Source organism: Tachypleus tridentatus, chromosome 11 (genome assembly GCF_004210375.1).
Source record: "Tachypleus tridentatus isolate NWPU-2018 chromosome 11, ASM421037v1, whole genome shotgun sequence".
Lineage (NCBI taxonomy): Eukaryota > Metazoa > Arthropoda > Merostomata > Xiphosura > Limulidae > Tachypleus > Tachypleus tridentatus.
In genome coordinates, this window is record NC_134835.1 from 37,280,587 (window position 1) to 37,299,289 (window position 18,703).

Consider the following 18,703-nt stretch of genomic DNA (forward strand, 5'->3'; position numbering starts at 1 on the left):
TAAATATTATTATCTTGGTATGTTGTGTAGCCAGTTGTGAGCTGATCGCATCTCACCAGCTGTTATCTCTCTCTCCGGTTTCCTGCCTTTGGTACCAGGGAACTCCACCAGTGTTTCATAATATGCAATCATGTGGGAGTCACTTCCTCTGCTGTTCCTCTTGTTGCTGTGCATGGGTCCCTCCTTTCATAGTGGGTTTCATAGATTTTGGAGTGATTTGTTTCTAGAGTCATTCCTTGACTTCAGTTCTGTTGGAACTTTGCTCTCCCACTTTGTACTAGTAGTCTCCATTTGCCACAGGTTGTTGAGTTCCTTGGGTGCTTTCTCAATGTTTTTTTATTGTATTTCTATGTTCCACCTTTTAAACTTCCACTGGACAATTTCTCAAACCTACTTTGAGTTTTACTTTTGTCTTTTTTCCAATGGAAGGTCGTCTATCTTTCTTGATACAACTTTGGCTCTTCCCTGGTTCCTAATGGACGATTTTCTCACTCCTTGGTGAATACTCCCTAGTACTGAATATCTTGTTTCAAAGTGTCAGACACTCTACACATCTGAGTTTTTTTTTCTGCCTGCCTTTGCTTCCTTCAGTTTGTCTTCAATATTTGAACTTTCAGTTCTCAGTCCTTTCCCTTGAGATAGTATTGCCCTGTTTTTTTTTTCCAATGGGTCTCTTGGGATTACATTTGGCAGCTTGTTTGTTCCTATTACTCTGTGGCTTTCTCTGTTGTGACCTCCTTTATTCATATCAGGGTAGCTGGTTTGGCTCTCCAATTCAGTCACAACTGTAACTCTGTATATCATTCACTTGGAGACCTTACTCATTTCATCTACTGTGCATCAGCTTACTTCTTCATGTCTCTGTAACATGGATCTTTTGCACCAAGCCTTAAACCATCTTTATTTCTTGCATAAGAGGCTGTGTCTCTGTTCTTAAGTCCTCATTTCTTTAGATGTACCCATATGTGTCCCTTTCAGTAGTCTATAGTCTATGAATGTAAGTATATCCAGAGATATACTGTGTTTTCTTCTTTGTATGGCTGATTGGAACACATGATCCTGCATCCTTGCAGATGTGAACCATACTTGATCTCGCATCTCCCTCATTCCTGGACTTGCTTCTATTTAAAGTCATATAGTGCTGGATAGTGTGTAGCTGATATCTCTAGTAAACATAGCATAGCTAAAACGTTGCATTGAATTTACACTTGATAACAACCAATCCTCCAACCATGTCTTTTTTTACTGCTATATGTTCGAGTGGTGTAGATATGGATAATTGATCATTCAGACATCATCTTCTTTCCATCTCTCAACAAGGAGGAACTTGCTTCAGGACCTATGTTCTTTTGTCTTTGGGTCTCCCTCTGGTATAGCAGTAAATCTACAGATTTACAGCACTAAAATCAGGGGTTCCATTCCCTCAGTGTATTCAACAGATAACCCATTGTGGCTTACAAAAACACACACTCTTGACTTTGAACATTCTCTTTTTGGCCATAATTGTCAAATTCATTTATTGGTCTATCAATGTTTCTGGAGCTGAGGTCCTAGTTGTAAATCTTCCATCTCATCTAGACCTGGACCCTTTCCATAGATTGTTCTTTTCATCTTATAATGTTTTCAGCCAGTAGATTTGCTCCCACTATGGGCATCTATCATCACTAATTTTCCAACTAAACTCTCAGACTCTACAACTAATGTTGAAAATGCTCCATGTTTGATGTAGTTCAGCTTCCTTTTGTACACTTTGGGTGTATTTATTCCTTTCCTATTTTGTTGGAGCTGTGGACCTTCATCTTGGCTTCTCCCCAGTATTTTACCACAGGGACAGGCTCATATTTTTCTATAGCTAACCAAAATATGGATGGCTTGTGAAGTTAGTTCAGTAATTTCACAGTTTTTTCTTTTTCTTTTTTTCTTCTTTGTATGACCATTCAGAACAAAGTTGTTTTCTTTGTTTCGTATAGTGTATTGATTGTTATCTCTGTTGTAAGGCTGTTTATAAGCACTTGTAAGTGCCTTTTCTTACACTGAAATTCTTCATCCAGTTACTTACGTTCTTCCACCTTACCCAGGTTGGTTACATGCCTCATTCAGCTAGTTTATTCTTTTATGGTGATGACTGTTTTCTTATTTTTCATGTATTCTGCCATCATGTTTCTCCATTTGTGACTTCTCTTACCTCTAGCTCTCATCAACTCTGTATGAAATTTTGTTGGTAGGAATAATAACAAAACTCAACACATTATCACATTCTTTGCCTCAGGAAGGTTTCATATCACATACCCTTGGTTTCAACTTCCTCCACTCTCTATTCCCAACTCTTCACAGTGACTCCCTAGTGGTAAGTTGCTCATGTTTCTTTTCTTTTTTTTTCATTTTAAGGTCTCACTGTCTTTGAGTGTATGTGTTTATACCTTAACAATGTTGCTTCATGGGAAATACTCAAAATCTACATCATGCAAGGAAGTAAGAAAAAGTGCTAAGTTTATCTGCTTATGCTCATTGCCCAATGTTGAAAAAGAGGCTTTTGTAAGATTACTTTGTCAGTGTCTATACATGTATATATTATATTCCAGTTTGCCTACACTTTGAAAAATCCAACAATATAAGGTGTGTGCTTACCCTCAAACCTGTTTGTCTTTAATTGCAGTAATCTGTTGCATTGTTTCTTTCAGTGTGAGACCTAATTCCAGATGTTTGTGCCTGATGATAAGGTCTAAGCACCTCTTAAGTTCTCTACCCCACTTTAACCCCTCCTCTGTTTCTTTCAGTGGAATATGGGAGGTTTCCTCAGTCTTAAACTGCTGGAGAAGTTCGTATGAAAACTTCATTATTGGGTAGTTACAATCCCACTAGTTTGAGACCAAGTGGATGCTCTCTCATTTGGAAAATAGGAATGATATATTTTGGTGGTACTGTAGTCCAGAACTCCCACTTTTATGAACCAAACCATTCCTGGAGCTAGGGTCCAACTGAATGGGTCTTGGTTTGTTTTGGGCTAATTTCTTGCACCTAATCATTATGGAGTACCTCGGAAAGTATTTTTCCAAAATGCAAAACCTGACTTATAGCCCTAGCCATGCTATATGCTTTGCTCAGATGGTTACATATGAGATAATAAAAACTTGCCTTGTTGTCGCTGTGGCATGCAACATACTCATGCTCAGATGTGAGATAAAGAAAGCTCAACTATTCTGACATCCTGCTGGTCTTATGTACATGTTAGTTCTCACCAAAAGATTCATTTGAAAATATCCTTTGCTCTACCACCTCTAGGGGCAGGGAATATTCCCTGCTTGACATGGATGCAGTATCCCACTGACTGCTCCCCACTAGCCCACCCTGCTAGTTTGGACTTTGCTTTTCAGAATGAAAATAATCTTCATAATTTATTTCTCTGCACAGGCCCCTCTACTGCCTCCACTGTGGGATTTTAGCTTGTGTGTAAGATGTAAAGAGGTAACATTTTTCTTACCAGAAAATGTATTTTGATAGATGTTCACCTCTGCCTTGCCTACCATTTCTCCCAAGTTTTTTATTCATTGTAAACGTGTCTTTGGGGATTACTACACATAAAGAACATGTCATCCTCTTATTGGTTTAGGGGAGGGACTATAGTTACATCACAGGCAGGTGCTATACTCATTGACAGGTGTTGGGTTCCCAGGAAATTTGTTCAAGGCTTTTGGCATGCACAGGAAATTACAGTTTAGTGTAAGTGAAATAATAATCATTTGTAGTGTAGGGAGTGAGTATATGTCTAAAGTACACTTTCAAGTAAGGAAGATGTTAGGTTTTTATGTACAACATACTGTGGTAAGGTTTAATTACTGGTCAGTACTTGATTCTTGGTGTACACCTGTGTCTCTCAATATAAGAAGACCCTGTTGGGGTTCTGTAAACACTTGTTTTTGAAACTATTTTGCTGTTTTTGGTTATTTTATTTGTTCATGTTTTTCAGGTATTAAAATGTTGCCCGAATAAAGATTCTTGTGCTTGTCAACCATGCTCGAAGATATTGAAGGATACAGTAGGTTATGGTCTTAGATTACTAGGTGGAGTTGGTTTGTTCTTCAGCTTTTGTCTTGTAAGTTGTTTTCTGTTTTACTCAGTTAAGAAATAGATTTACTGTCCTGCTTCAAAAGAACATTACCATTAATTATTAGTATCTCAATAAGTGTTATGGACAGAAAGTGTTATTTCCCAATTACTTATGCCTAAAGTAAATGGAAAAGACCTATTTGTCTCTTCAGACTTTGCTTTTGTGACCTGGGAGCGTACAATGAAAACATGATGGGAGATTATTTGGGGACTGACATGTGAAAGTGATTTACATTACAGTTGCAAATCTCGAAAAACTACTCACTTCTAAACATTTTTGTTCATTTTTGTATGACTTTAGTATAAATACATGTAAATCTTGATTCATATGTTGTTTTATTCAGACCTTATATAAATGAAAATGTGTAAATTTGCCTGTTTTTACATATAAAATAGGTTAATTTCTAAATTTCATTATCCAGGTCACAAAAGCAAAGCTTGAAGGAAATAATGGTCATTTTCTGTACTTTTACAACATAAGCAATTAAAAAATAATGCATACTATCCAGAAACAGAATTTGTGTTACATTGTGTTATTTGTGCTATTTTTATTTATTTGTCCAATCTTTACAATAAAACTAAGGCTTAATTGCACACAGCAGACAAGCTATTCTACTAAATCTATAATCTCAACTGAATATTAGGTAAACAATGTTAAACATCAGACTGGAATACTTGAATAGCTAAGGCTGACATTATGACTCTTTGTTTTTACACGAACAATAAAAAAAATGTTCAAATGTTAACTTATATCATTGAGTATTTGTCATTATCAATTTTTATTACCTTATTAAAATTAAAAGTAAATTTTATGATTTAAAAAAAATAGTTCCACTACAAGTAGCTTTTTAAACATCCTTAAAATATATTTTTTTTTTGCATTTGAAAGAAATTGCATTGAGTTTTCAGATACTGTTAAGCCTTTGAAATCTGTTTCAGGTGCTTAACGTGTCACTGACTTCATGTTTTACTAAGAACTAAAATTTATTATAATGAAAATGATCAGCATATGTTAAAAAGTGTATACAGAGATAATTCTTTTTCATACAAGTATTTGTTACCTATTTATAAACATCACAGAATTTTAATTGTAAACATTTTTTGCACAGATTGTTATGGTTGATTGTTCATATATAAAACTAAGTTACTAACTACCTAATAACACCTCAACTGTAAAATTAAAAAGTTTAGGTAAATTTTTTTTTTTAGCATGTTTTTGTGAAGTATTTCTGCACCAAATAGCTTATGAGTCTATAACTGTTAATAGTTGAGTTTCTAATAACATTCGAATGAGAGAAACTGAAGAAAACAAATATCATAATTATTACTGTTAATTACTACTGGGTTTCCCATGTATTTTACAAGTGATTTTGTGCAATATTATTGGTAAATTCTGTGTACTTGAAGTAAAAATACAATTAGCAAGTGTGAAGCAAGTAGACCTCGCCTATGATGAACTGTATGCAAACACGTCATCACTACAAAAGTTAAACATATACCTATTGACCATTACAGCAAATTCTGTGTATTTTAGAAGGGTCTCCCCATTCCCATTGATTTAAGAATTTTTATTTCCAGTATAAACAGTTCTGAATAGAATGCTATATGTGTAATAGGTAAGTGTGTTATGTAATTTACGTAACACCCATTTCTTCCTGTTTTACAGGTGTGCACCATTGGGTCACTCAGAAATATAGAAACCACAGAGACCCAAGATATAACCTTACGCCTTTATGTAGCTTGAAGTTTTTCTTTGAAGATCTTTCTAAGTTTTGATTGGAGTAAATAATTGTGGCCATACAGGGGAGATCGTTATAAAGTTTCTTTAAGTTGTGATGCTTTGGTTAACTTGTTTGTTAAACAAAAGTTGTTATTGTGATTTTTGCATTAGTACTTTCCACTGATTTCGAATAAAATGCACGTGTTTTTGTCCTTCGTGTATTTGGACGTTTTAAAAGAGAAAGGTTCCAATTTATTTTTGTATGAAATGTATTTGAATATAATTTAGCTTAATCATTTATTAAGTAAATTTAAAGTATTTTATTATAATATCTTAACTGCAATATTAAGCATGTGTGTTTGTAGAAAGTGTAAATAATATGTTAGCTTTAATTTATATATTGCATTATGTGTTATTAATGGGTAAATAACATTTTTTTTCGTGTTAAACCATTGGCCAAAAGTAGAATCATTTGTTGATAATTGGGCATTGTAACATTTTGTACTTGTTGGAGATTTGTTTGTTGTTTACCACAAAACCATCAGTTTTTCATTCAACCAGAAGTAGATATTAATTAGCATGAATTGAAACGGTACATGAACAGAGTACTGAAATTCATGACTTTTTTCTGAAATGCTTAGCCATACCTGTGTTTAAGTCTTTGTGGCCAGGATCATTTGAACTGTACCAGTGGTCACATAAAATGTTCTTACTGTATTGTTATTGGTTTTTTGATTTTGTATGCTGGTCGTATGTAGTAGAAAAATCCCATGAGAAGTTTTCATTGTTGTTGTTACAACTTATATACTTAGTCTTATGGTAATTTGCATTAGTTTATTATACAATGAATATTAAATTCCTTATGCACATGGTACCAATAAAATAATAAATGTTATTAACTCTGCTGTTTATTGTGGATGCAGTAAATTTTTTGAAATAATTGCTACCATGTGAATTCTAAACATTTTCTGCATTTAAAGTATTTGTTGTTATCAAGAATTTCTTTGCACCCAGTAGAACCTGAATATTAAAGGGATAAAAGAAACTGATGATATAACTGTTATTATATAATAAGTAAGAAATAATGAAACCTTTATTTCTTTCTTATGAAGTACTGATATATAAAAAAATGTTGTTAAAAACATCTGTGATTTTATAAGTCTTTTATTATCAGTAAAAAACACTGATTTTGTTTGTTGTTTCATATTAATATTCTTGTACATAGGAATTAACTGTTATCTTTTATTTGTGTCCCAGTATGAAATGTTATATAAAATAATAAACCTTATAATGAAACATTTATTATTGAAATAGTTGCATTTGAAGTCAGTTTATCAGAGCAATTAAATAGAAATTTGTATTCGCAAGTTCACACGGTTTTTACATGTATATTTGTGTGCATATATATACATAGTTGACACAGTTAAATTTAGGGTGTGGTTTGACTCAGTGATAAAGTTATGGATTTTGGAACTAGTAAACCGGATTCTAACTTGTGCAATACCACAAAATATTCCATACATTTTAAGGTGTGCTGTGCTATAATAGAAGATTGGTAGTCAGTTTATTGCTATGAATGGTAGGGTCTGCGAACAGGCTATCTTCCTCTGGTCAGTAGCTCAACATGTGAGTTGAGATAACCTTATTTTTTCTGGATATTCTCCTTTGTTTTCACTAATAAATAAAATTGAATATTTATTTTTTCAGTCTCATAGTGGACGGAAAACTTTTTCGGGTTCATTTTTCATAGTTTCTTAAATACTTTGACAGCAGATACATTTCATTTTTCATGGATTTGTCAATGTTGTATTTGGTTTGATTGTGAATACTTTAATACAGCACAGTCTTTCTATCTCCACTGTAACTTGAGCTAAAGACTAGTGGCCAAGAAATACAACTGTTTTTCTTTTCCTTTTATTAACTTGAGCTAAAGACTAGTGGCCAAGAAATACAACTGTTTTCTTTTCCTTTATTAACTTGGACCCAAAGACTAGTGGCCAAGAAATACAACTGTTTTTTCTTTTCCTTTATTAACTTGAGCTAAAGACTAGTGGCCAAGAAATACAACTGTTTTTCTTTTCCTTTTATTAACTTGAGCTAAAGACTAGTGGCCAAGAAATACAACTGTTTTTTTTTCCTTTTATTAACTTGGACCCAAGACTAGTGGCCAAGAAATACAACTGTTTTCTTTTCCTTTATTAACTTGGAGTTAAAGACTAGTGGCCAAGAAATACAACTGTTTTCTTTTCCTTTTATTAACTTGGACCAAAGACTAGTGGCCAAGAAATACAACTGTTTCTTTCCTTTTTTTTAACTTGACTAAAGACTAGTGCCCAAGAAATACAACTGTTTTTCTTTTCCTTTTATTAACTTGGAGCTAAAGACTAGTGCCCAAGAAATACAACTGTTTTTCTTTTCCTTTTATTGTTTCTTGTTCTATCCACCGTTAACTTTTGCAAAATTTTATTTCTGCACAATAATTACTTATCTCTAACTAAAGCTTTTTCTATTTGTTAGTGTTTGAGCAGCTGAACAGTTTTTGAAAGGATTATGAAGTACATTCTTTACCTCCTTTGTTTTTTTCCATAAAGAAATAAAAGTTCAGGTTGTTTATAAATATTTTTGACAAACCACTCCATAACTTTGTGTTTTCATTATAAACTTGTGTTTGAAATGGTAATTAATTATTCAGCATATTCATTTTCTCAGAAATTGTTTCATAAGTTTTCTAGTACTGTATTCATTGAGTCTTGTAAGTATATTTTGTTAAATAAGAATTACACATTTTACGTTGCAAGTTTTAAGAGTAATGTTATTATTAATAATAGACCTGTCTCTCCTTTGTTAAAGTAAAATATGGTAAAAGGAGTGAAAAAAGATGACTTGTCTGTGTTTACTGTTACTCAGTATAATTTATCTAAGACAAGCCTCAATTTATTATTTTACGTATTATAGAAAGTATTTAGTATAGTAACTATAGTAAACTAATAATATAAAACCGTTCCCGCGTGTTGGTTACCTTTTATAATATTGAGAGGTGCTTTCTCTAAAAGTAAATTCAGCTAAGACATACATAGTACATTAATAATTCTTGCACTTGAGAATTTTCTACAAATTTAGAGAATAGGTGGGAATTTTGAATAAACACTTAATTTGGAGTAGTTAAAAGTGGTTTGATTGTGAATAATCATATATATATATATATATATACAACTCTAGTTATATATAACTAAAACAAACATCGATATTAAAATAAATTACATCTCCATCCTTGGAAAATTGAACAATGGATCTACACAATTTTATCTGAGATATATATATTAATAATACATTAAATGCAATACATCGGCGATGTCGAATCTAAGGTGACACGCGAAAAACATTTGCTGGCACACGGCATGCAGTGCCACCTCTTGATTCTTTAAACCCTAATGTTAACCCATAATAAACAAATATATAAATAATTATTATCATTGTTGCCAAATAATGGAAACATGTGAGATCGGATGACACTTCTTAACTTCTTCGCAGACTCAGTATTTGAATAAAAATAAAAGGAAACTGTTGGTATTGGCTTCACTCTGCTTATATTTTCTTCTTTTATTTGTGAGTGATAATAACGGTAAATATGCATTTATTTTTTGCAGTAAATATATAAATTGAATTGTTAAAATTATGTTATTTGGAGTGGCATGCGTATATTTTTTATCAAATAGTTAATTATACATTTGTGTTTATATCAATGACAAGTTCTCACCTGTTATCTTATGGTAAATTAAATTATGGTATTTAAGTTCATTGGTGAGATATTTTTAAATTGAATTTACCCTTTTCAGTTTGTCAAAATGTCAGCTCAACCAACAAAGAAACAAAAACGTCCAAATAGAAAGAGCAGCAGCAGCTATTTTCAAGAACTGAAATATTTGACATGGTCAAAAAGGGTGATAAATCAATATATATATGTTCTGAAACAGTGGTGTGCAGGACTTCCTCTGAGAAGTGGCATTATGGAACTGTTCATAAAGGGCTTTGTGATAAGAGTGAACGAGAACAAATAGAACGTATTTCTCGAGAAGTCATCAACAACGACGTGCAGTCAAATGTTTTGATGAAATTTGTTACAAGTAGTTCTAACTTAGTTGCTGATAGTTTTGAGATTCCAAAGATTATTGCTCAACATGGAAAACCACTTAGTGATGGGGAGCATATTAAAGAATCATGGCTAGAATGTGGTCCTTTCTTTTTTGACAGTTTCCGAGAAAAAGAACAAAAACATTATTCAGTGCATTAAGGAATTGCCAGTGAGTGAAAACACAATAAAAGGTAGAATATTAAAGATGGAAACAAACACAGCAGAACAGTTAACAAGTGATATTGGTTCACGTAAATTCTTTTCCATTTGTCTTGATGAGAGCACTGATGTTACGTCATCAGCTAGGCTAGCCAGTTAGTGCTCGATTTGTGTAGGGGTATGAAATCTGCCTAAAACTGGTTAACTTGATAACATTATCTGAACATACCACAGGGGCTGAACTATGTAAAGCAACAGTAAACGAATTATCCAGTCAACAGGTTAACCTTAAAAAAATAGTTTCCGTGACAACTGACGGTGCACCCAGAATGATTGGTAAAGAAACAGGTTTTGTAAATATGTTGGACATCCATTGGTAGGCTTTCTCTGTATTACACACGATTGGCTTTATGTCCAGAAGGTGACCTTAAGGAGCTTTAGAAAGTGATGGAAATTGTAACCAAGGTGGTTAATTTTATTACTGTGCATGCTTTGAAAATAAAATCAGAATGTACTGAGAGAGGTGAATTTGATGTACACTGGACCACTTATGTATGACAATGTTTCGTTGGCTAAGTAGAGGTTCTGTCCTTAAACGATTTGTTAAGTGTTAGGATGTGGATTTGTAGATTCATGTTTTTTTACATATTTCTCCTCACTTTTAAATGACTTAAACACCAAATTTCAGGGATCTGGCAAAACACTTGATGTTATGTTTGATAACATGAAAGATTTTGAAATCAGATTGAAAATTTTAAACGTGATGTTTACAATGGCACTTTTAAATAGTTTGCAAACCTGAAAAACACACGACAGATCTTGAAATTCATGAGAAAATTACATTCGGAGCAAATACAATTTTCAAGCATCATTAATTCACCGTTTGAACAATTTTCTTTAAGATCTAATAAATAAATTCAGGTTATTTGAAAAAAATGCAAAATTTATAAAGTTTGCAGACAGTGTAACGTTAGACGAACTGAATTTGAAAATGTTATAGTGAAATTTAATTAGATAATTTTGAGACGCAACTGATTGAGTTACTGAACAACTCAATTCGAAGGCAACGTGTGTTACATAATATGAACTAAAACTTATTTCACAAAATGGTTTCTATTAATAATAAAATAATGAATAAACGTAAACAAGCAAGAGGACTTCTTTATTTTCCTGGAAAAAAAATATTATTGTTACTGATTCATTAACTTTATTTCTTGTGAATTACCATAGTTATTAATAATATGTAACTCCTAAATGTGTTTTATTTAAAATAATTCAGAATAATAATAAATGATAATCTACTGTTAAAAATTACCATAACTGGCAAGGTAATTTTTAGAAGATTATCCCTAATTTGGAAGCGCACTCTAAAAAAGGTTCGCCATCCCTGTTATTTATTGTCAAAGAGTTCTACCACTTTAAACATCGTGACAATGTATAACACAATCAATACAAATAACTTTATTATCATAAAATTACATAGCACGTGAAAGTGCATCAGTACAAATGCTATCGTTTTGGTAAAGATTCAACAATAACACAACCGAGGGATTTTTTTGAAAGAGAGGTAGGCTTGAAAGAAGAAACCGGAATTTTATAGTTAGGTTTTCCGACCAACTGACGGGAATTACAAATTGAAAAAAGAAACCGGAATTTTATAGTTAGGTTTTCCGACCAACTGACGGGAATTACAAATTTTACAAAAATGAGGAGCATCTCGCTTAATTTGTAGCCAAAAAAAAAATGCATAATTTTGTTGAAACCTAGGAGATCTTCCATCGGAAGTACATGGGCAACTTTCAATATGTCAGAACGATATGCTTTTGGAACAACGACCTGATAAACTACAGCCCAGTTCTTTGAAGCTGGTACATCTGGTGATCTCTATTTTCTCACGAGCACACCATTTTTTGAAAAATTAATTGTTTGATGCTTTCTCTAGTTCATTTTTTGGGAGCGCATTTAAAGAGCGAAGAGATCTGCGGACTCTTTTCTTCCTCTGCAATCAGTTTACTTCCAGCAAATGAAACTTCACCATGTGAACCAGATCTCTCACGTCCATCATTATTACTCACCCAAGAACTGTTAGTAGGGATTATTATTATCATTTATGCCTCTCGATTCCATGAAGGAACATAGGGCCGCAATCGCTTGCGGATTCATTAATAGGCTGGTTTTGTAAGTGAGTAGATTGTTAACCCACTGCACAACCCCCAACCAGGAGGATAAACCTGAGCCGTCCCTAATTTTGCAGTGTAAGACTAGAGGGAAGGCAGCTAGTCATCACCACCCACCGCCAACTCTTTTACCAACGAATAGTGGGATTGACCGTAACATTATAACGCCCCCACGACTGAAAGGGCGAGTATGTTTAGCGCGACTGGGATGCCAACCCGCGGATTACGAGTCGCACGCCTAACGCGCTCGGCCATGCCTACTTACGAACGTATCGAGTGTGCTGAAATCTCGACTTTCTACGATTGTACAGAACGTGTATTCAAAATTCGCAACTAAGAGATAAGTAAAACACCGTTAAGATTCATATTATTTTCGTAAGTGGTTTTAACATATGCTCACCAGTGTTACAGCGGTATATCTACTAAATAGCAGCTCTACAATTAGTGTTTCGTTACCCATGGTGAGAAAAGCACAGATAGCCTATTGTTTAGCTTTGTGGTTAATTACGAAACAAAGTGAAATATATTGTACCCGAGTGAGATAGTAGTAAGATTACAGACTAGCAACGCTAACACCCCGTGCTCGATTCCTCGCGGTAGACACAGCAGATAGCCTAACGTGATCTTGTTTGAAAACAAAGAAACTAAAATATTAATACAACCCACCGTGCTAAACTACTAGAAGATTGTAGATAGACGAGAGTGAGTCATCGACTATTCAATCTTCCAAAACACAGTTTATTTTGCATGTTTTTTATTTGTAATTACTTTACACGTGAAGCACATATTTTTTGACTAAAGATTGTTTTCAAGAATTTTTATAGAGAAAAGATTGCAAACATTACTTCTCTTGACATTTCTCACTACTGCCACCAGGTTAATCTCCAAGCCTCGTCTTTGTATCTCGGAACGGCTTGTATGGGTGTTAACACTTTTATTGAAAAAGAAAAAAGACATGACCTTGTCTTTTTCTTAACCTGAAAGTGACCTAAGAAGGTCGAAACGTTGTTCTCTCCTTATTAATAAAAGTGTTAACACCCATACCAGACGTTCTGAGATACATATTTATTTCAAGTTGGTTTCTCATCATCAAAACTGCTTCGTCTTTGTCGTTGTGCGAAAATCAGTTTCATCCGAAAAATCGCTTTGCCAACATGTATGTTTAGTAATTTCGCATGAAATAATACAAAGAACTGTTTGTACATAGTTGTCCCTCGTTTAAAGTCGATATACAAAAGGAAAGCGTTTAGTCTACAAAATTCACTGCCAAAACATCCTTGGATTCATGCTTTATGTAACCGACCTCAATTGGCTTTTGATGAAAAAAAAAATCATAAATTGTCGATGCGGGCGCAATTTTACAGATGTTCTTCTATTTTCGAAATTTCATGAAGAATGAATAAATTTTGCAATCCTATAACAATATGCTTAACCATTACGTAAATATATATATATATATATATGTGAGTGTGTACATTTATATATTTGTCCATGACCAAAATAATAAATATAAAGGTATGCCATCTAGCGGATAACAGTACAAATAAAAATCCATACAAAATTCGAACTTTGGGTATCAAAATTCAGTCAATTAAAAACTAACTTTGGTACGTTCAATAACCATTTCTTTCTCATAATACACAAGCTTAAATAAAAGTACTCTCCTTACAACAAAAACAGGGCTTTCATTAGAATTGTACGTGAGAGTTTGATTTTATCTTTATTGACGTAGTATTTAAATACATTACTGAGAAACTGGAGTTCATAAAACACTTATTTCTTTAAATAAAGGATACCATTTTTAATATCTAAAAAACACTATGGTTTATATCAGCACAATTCAAAATACTTTCTCCGTGCATTACTCCCAAGAAAAATTATTTTTAGAAAACGTTTACATCTTTGGCTTTTTTTTTTTCTTTTTTTTTTGAAAGAGGTATGAATACTACGATTAGTAATTACTGGCACAAACACGTGGGGCGGCGTTTTTTTATTTTATTTTTAGGATTGACTTGCGGAACGGTAAGGCGCTGCTGCTTGGTTTCGTAATAAGGGTTAACCTCAACGATAACCTTCTTAACCAACTAAAATTCTTTTGATAATTCAGGGACACGAGTTATATGTGTCCGTTTTTAGTTGGAACGCCCTTGACGTAACAATGGCAAAGTGTAATCTAGTTAGTTTCAACTATTTTTCCTCTTGGATTGTAGTTTGTTTTGTTTTTTCATCTGATAATTTACAAAACGTAGCTGTATACATGCTAACAGAAAAATTTATGTTTTACAAAAGAAATAAAACACGATAACATTGTTAAACGCACAATATATTAAAATCAATAAAATCTACATGTTTCAACTGACTACAATCATCCGTTTTCAGGAAAACATGTTATCAATTTATAGTTAAAGCTACATTTGATCTACAGTTCCTTGCATATTTGTTTACACATTCAATCACATGATTCTACTATTCCTTATTCATTATCTGTACTCCATGTTTTCTATGATTGATTGTCAGACCTTCTTGACAGGTAAAAAGGAAAAAAAAATGTTGTCTCTCTCACACTTCGACAAAAGAAATATTTTGTAAGGTTGTGCCTTAAAAATATAGCAGTGTAATATAACAAAGAAAAATATTAACATCTTCCTCTGACAGCTTATATTTTAAAACAAAACAATATGTTGTTATACTGGATGACGAGAAACCCACTTGAATTAAATATATATCTCAGAACGGTTGGTAAATGTGTTAATATCCACATAAGCCATCCTCTGATACGTGTTGTTATTATATTTCGTCTGTGACTTTGCATTTGTTTAAGATGTATACTAGAATAATACAAATAAAGATCTGGCCTTTTTATTTACACTACCCAGGCTAATTTATCACAAATCCTTTATCCTTGTTTATTGTTTTTTCATTGTTTGGGGTGATCAAAGTTATTAATATTGTATATACATACTCAAACATACACGTTAAAATGCATATTTAGATAGAAGTATTAAAATGTATGTACACATATCTATAACCGTGTGTATCCATGTACACATGCATAGTTCATTATTACTCTTCAACTACATTGGTTAGTTCTATATACACATATATAATTTATACGTACTCTTGAATCTCATTGGTTAGTTCTATATACACATAGATAATTTATACTTACTCTTGAATCCCATTGGTTAGTTCTATATACACATAGATAATTTATACTTACTCTTGAATCCCATTGGTTAGTTCTATATACACATAGATAATTTATACTTACTCTTGAATCCCATTGGTTAGTTCTATGTACACATAGATAATTCATACTTACTTTTGAATCCCATTGGCTACTTCCACATTGACATGGCATATTTGTCAGTGATGTCGAGAAAACCCACTTGCAGAAAAATATATATGCAAAAACGGCTCGTTTGGGTTGAGAAAATATTTTACGTAGAAGAGCGAACAACGTTTCGACCTTCTTCGGTCATCGTCAGGTTCACAAAAAAAGAGGTAACTGACCGGAAGCTGACCACATGTTTGGAAGGGGTTGTGTAACTGAGTGTCGGAATGTAGAGGGCGGTGTTCCAAACATCTAACAGCTTCCGGTCAGTTACCTCTTTTTTTGTGAACCTGACGATGACCGAAGAAGGTCGAAACGTTGTTCGCTCTTCTATGTAAAATATTTTCTCAACCCAAACGAGCCGTTTTTGCATATATATGGCGTATTTATGTTGAAGTGCCTTGACTCCTTGTGCATATACTCATGAAAAACTTATACGTTCTTATGAATCTCCATGAGTTCAACCATATTCACATAACTATTATTCTCATTGGACAGGAAACTTCAACCTCTATCGTACAATCATACATGATCCACTACTAACTACCAATATCCATTTCAAGTGAGAAAACTAAAATATTTTGATTAAGTGTTGTACGAATTTAGCAAAACACTTTTAGTTTATTGTAAGATATCTAAGTATATGTATTATATATATATATATTCTGAAACATTAAACTGTAGTAAGTGTTCAGTAATCACGTGTATAGTGTACCTTGATGTAAACTGGTACACTGCTAGTAGTTTCAGTTGTGTTTTTATTTTGTACAATTCGTTTGGTCTATCTTTTATCATCACTTTACACTTTAGATTGATGTATGTTCATAATGAATTAAAATTATGAAAATGTAGTAATTCCCAAAATGGTACTTTTTAAAGATTCTTCCATTGCTTAGATCTTCTTGGAAAAGTTTAATGTAATAGTTTTTGTATAATATAAAGTTTCCATATTTCTTAGGGCTGTATTTACCTTGAAACTGACATCCTGCGCAGTATACACCCTTCACGTTACTGGCAAATATATTTTCTATAAAATCGAAAATTTATTATTTTTTCTATAAAGCTAGTACGTTTCTTAAGAATATATTTGAACTCTTTTAATGGTTTCTATTGCTGGAAGGGTTGTTTTTTTATTATTTGGTAGAAATGATAGAAAGTCTAAAGCATTGAACGTAAGAGAAAGAGCTTTATTTCTTTGATTGAAAGTTTTACAAATTTAAAGTTACTACTACGGTTTTATTTTACAAATGTGTAGAGAGCCACTATTCTCTGTCCACCTTTTTTTTTGCAACAAGTCATACCTTCATTAAAGTCATATGTAAATAGTTTTGATCGTGAGGATTCCCGATGGGTTAACTTTGCAAACTTACAATAGTAAATTCGCAGGTAGCCTATTGTGTATGTTTGTGCTCAGCAACGAAAAATCAGATCGTCAGAAAAACTGAAGATAAATCTAAATGTATAACATTCAAATAGTAAATTTATTCAATAATGTACAAAAATCAATCTTAACATGTTTGTGATCACAATTTTGGTCATCATAGACTGCACAAGGAGGAAAAAGATTTTTATTTACACTTTCTTTCAAAACTGAATATTTTTTTTGCGCTTTTAACACTTTTATTTCGACAATGGTATATTCTGAGTAAGGGGCCCGACATAGCCAGGTGGGTTAATCGGAGGGTCGCGAGTTCGCATCCCCGTCACACCAAACATGCTCTCCCTTTCAGCCGTGGAGGCGTTATAATATTACGGTCAATCCCACTATTCGTTAATAAAAGAGTAGCCCAAGAGTTGGCGGTGGGTAGTGATGACTAGCTGCCTTCCCTCTAGTCTTACACTGCTAAATTAGGGACGGCTAGCACAGATAGCCCTCGTGTAGCTTTGCGCGAAATTCAAAAATCAAACAAACTGTAGCAGTTCACACGAGACATGTTCGCCGCATCTCGTCTCCCTTTACTTTTAAATCTGTTTGTCGAATAAGTACTTTGTCAGGCTTAAGCAAGTGAATATTGTTATTCTGTGAGGATTGAAGTTGTAACATTATTTGTAGATTGTCAATATTTCTTCTATACTTGAAGCAGTATTTATCGTTTGGGAAAACTAAATAATAATTACATCCGGTATGTTATGGAACGTTACAAACTATCCTCTGATGAGACAGTGGTAAGTTTATAGAATTGCATTGGTAAAATCCAGATTTTTATCTTCCGTGGAGGGCGCAGGATATCGGGACTTTGTAATAAACAGTTTTTTGTTTTGTTTCTTTGTTTTTGAATTTCGCGCAAAGCTACACGAGGGCTGCCTGCGCTAGCCGTCCTTAATTTAGCAGTGTAAGACTAGAGGGAAGGCAGCTAGTTATCACCACCCACCGCCTACTCTTGGGATACTCTTTTACCAACGAACAGTGGGATTGCCCATCACAAATATATCGCCCCCCACGGCTGAAAGAACAAGCATGTTTGGTGTGAGGAGAAATCCAGCCCGCGACCCTCGGATTACGAGTCGAGTGCCTCAACCACCTGGCCATGCCGGGGCGAAGCTACGAGTGAAATTCAACAAATAATCACCCTACTCTGATTTTGCGGTACAATTAATTCATATTGGGTTTTGATACCCGTGACTTGGTAAAGTACAGATAACTTAGTTATCCAAAATATTGATACACTGCTTCTAAAGCAAACGTTTGTGAATGTACCTGAAACGCGTGTTTTACTTGAAATACTGCTGTTTTTTACGTCCTGTTATTTATTTATTTCGAATACTTATTACTTGTAAACAACTTTAAATCTAATGATATTTGATCACACGAAATGTCTCAATTAAACTAATTACACCTAAGTAAAAAGAAAGCTGTATCTCAACCAAATCTGAAGTTAAACCATTGAAACATTTGATTTATTATGTTATTCTGTCTTATAAATCCTGGGTGAACTGTGTTTGAAATAACAAGTAAATAATTCTATTTTTCGTGGCGCAACATGTTAACTGTGTTTTGTAGCAAATAGACTTGAACAATTATTCTCAGAAAACAAAACCTAAAATGTTTTTTCGTGTGTGTTTTGAATGACTAG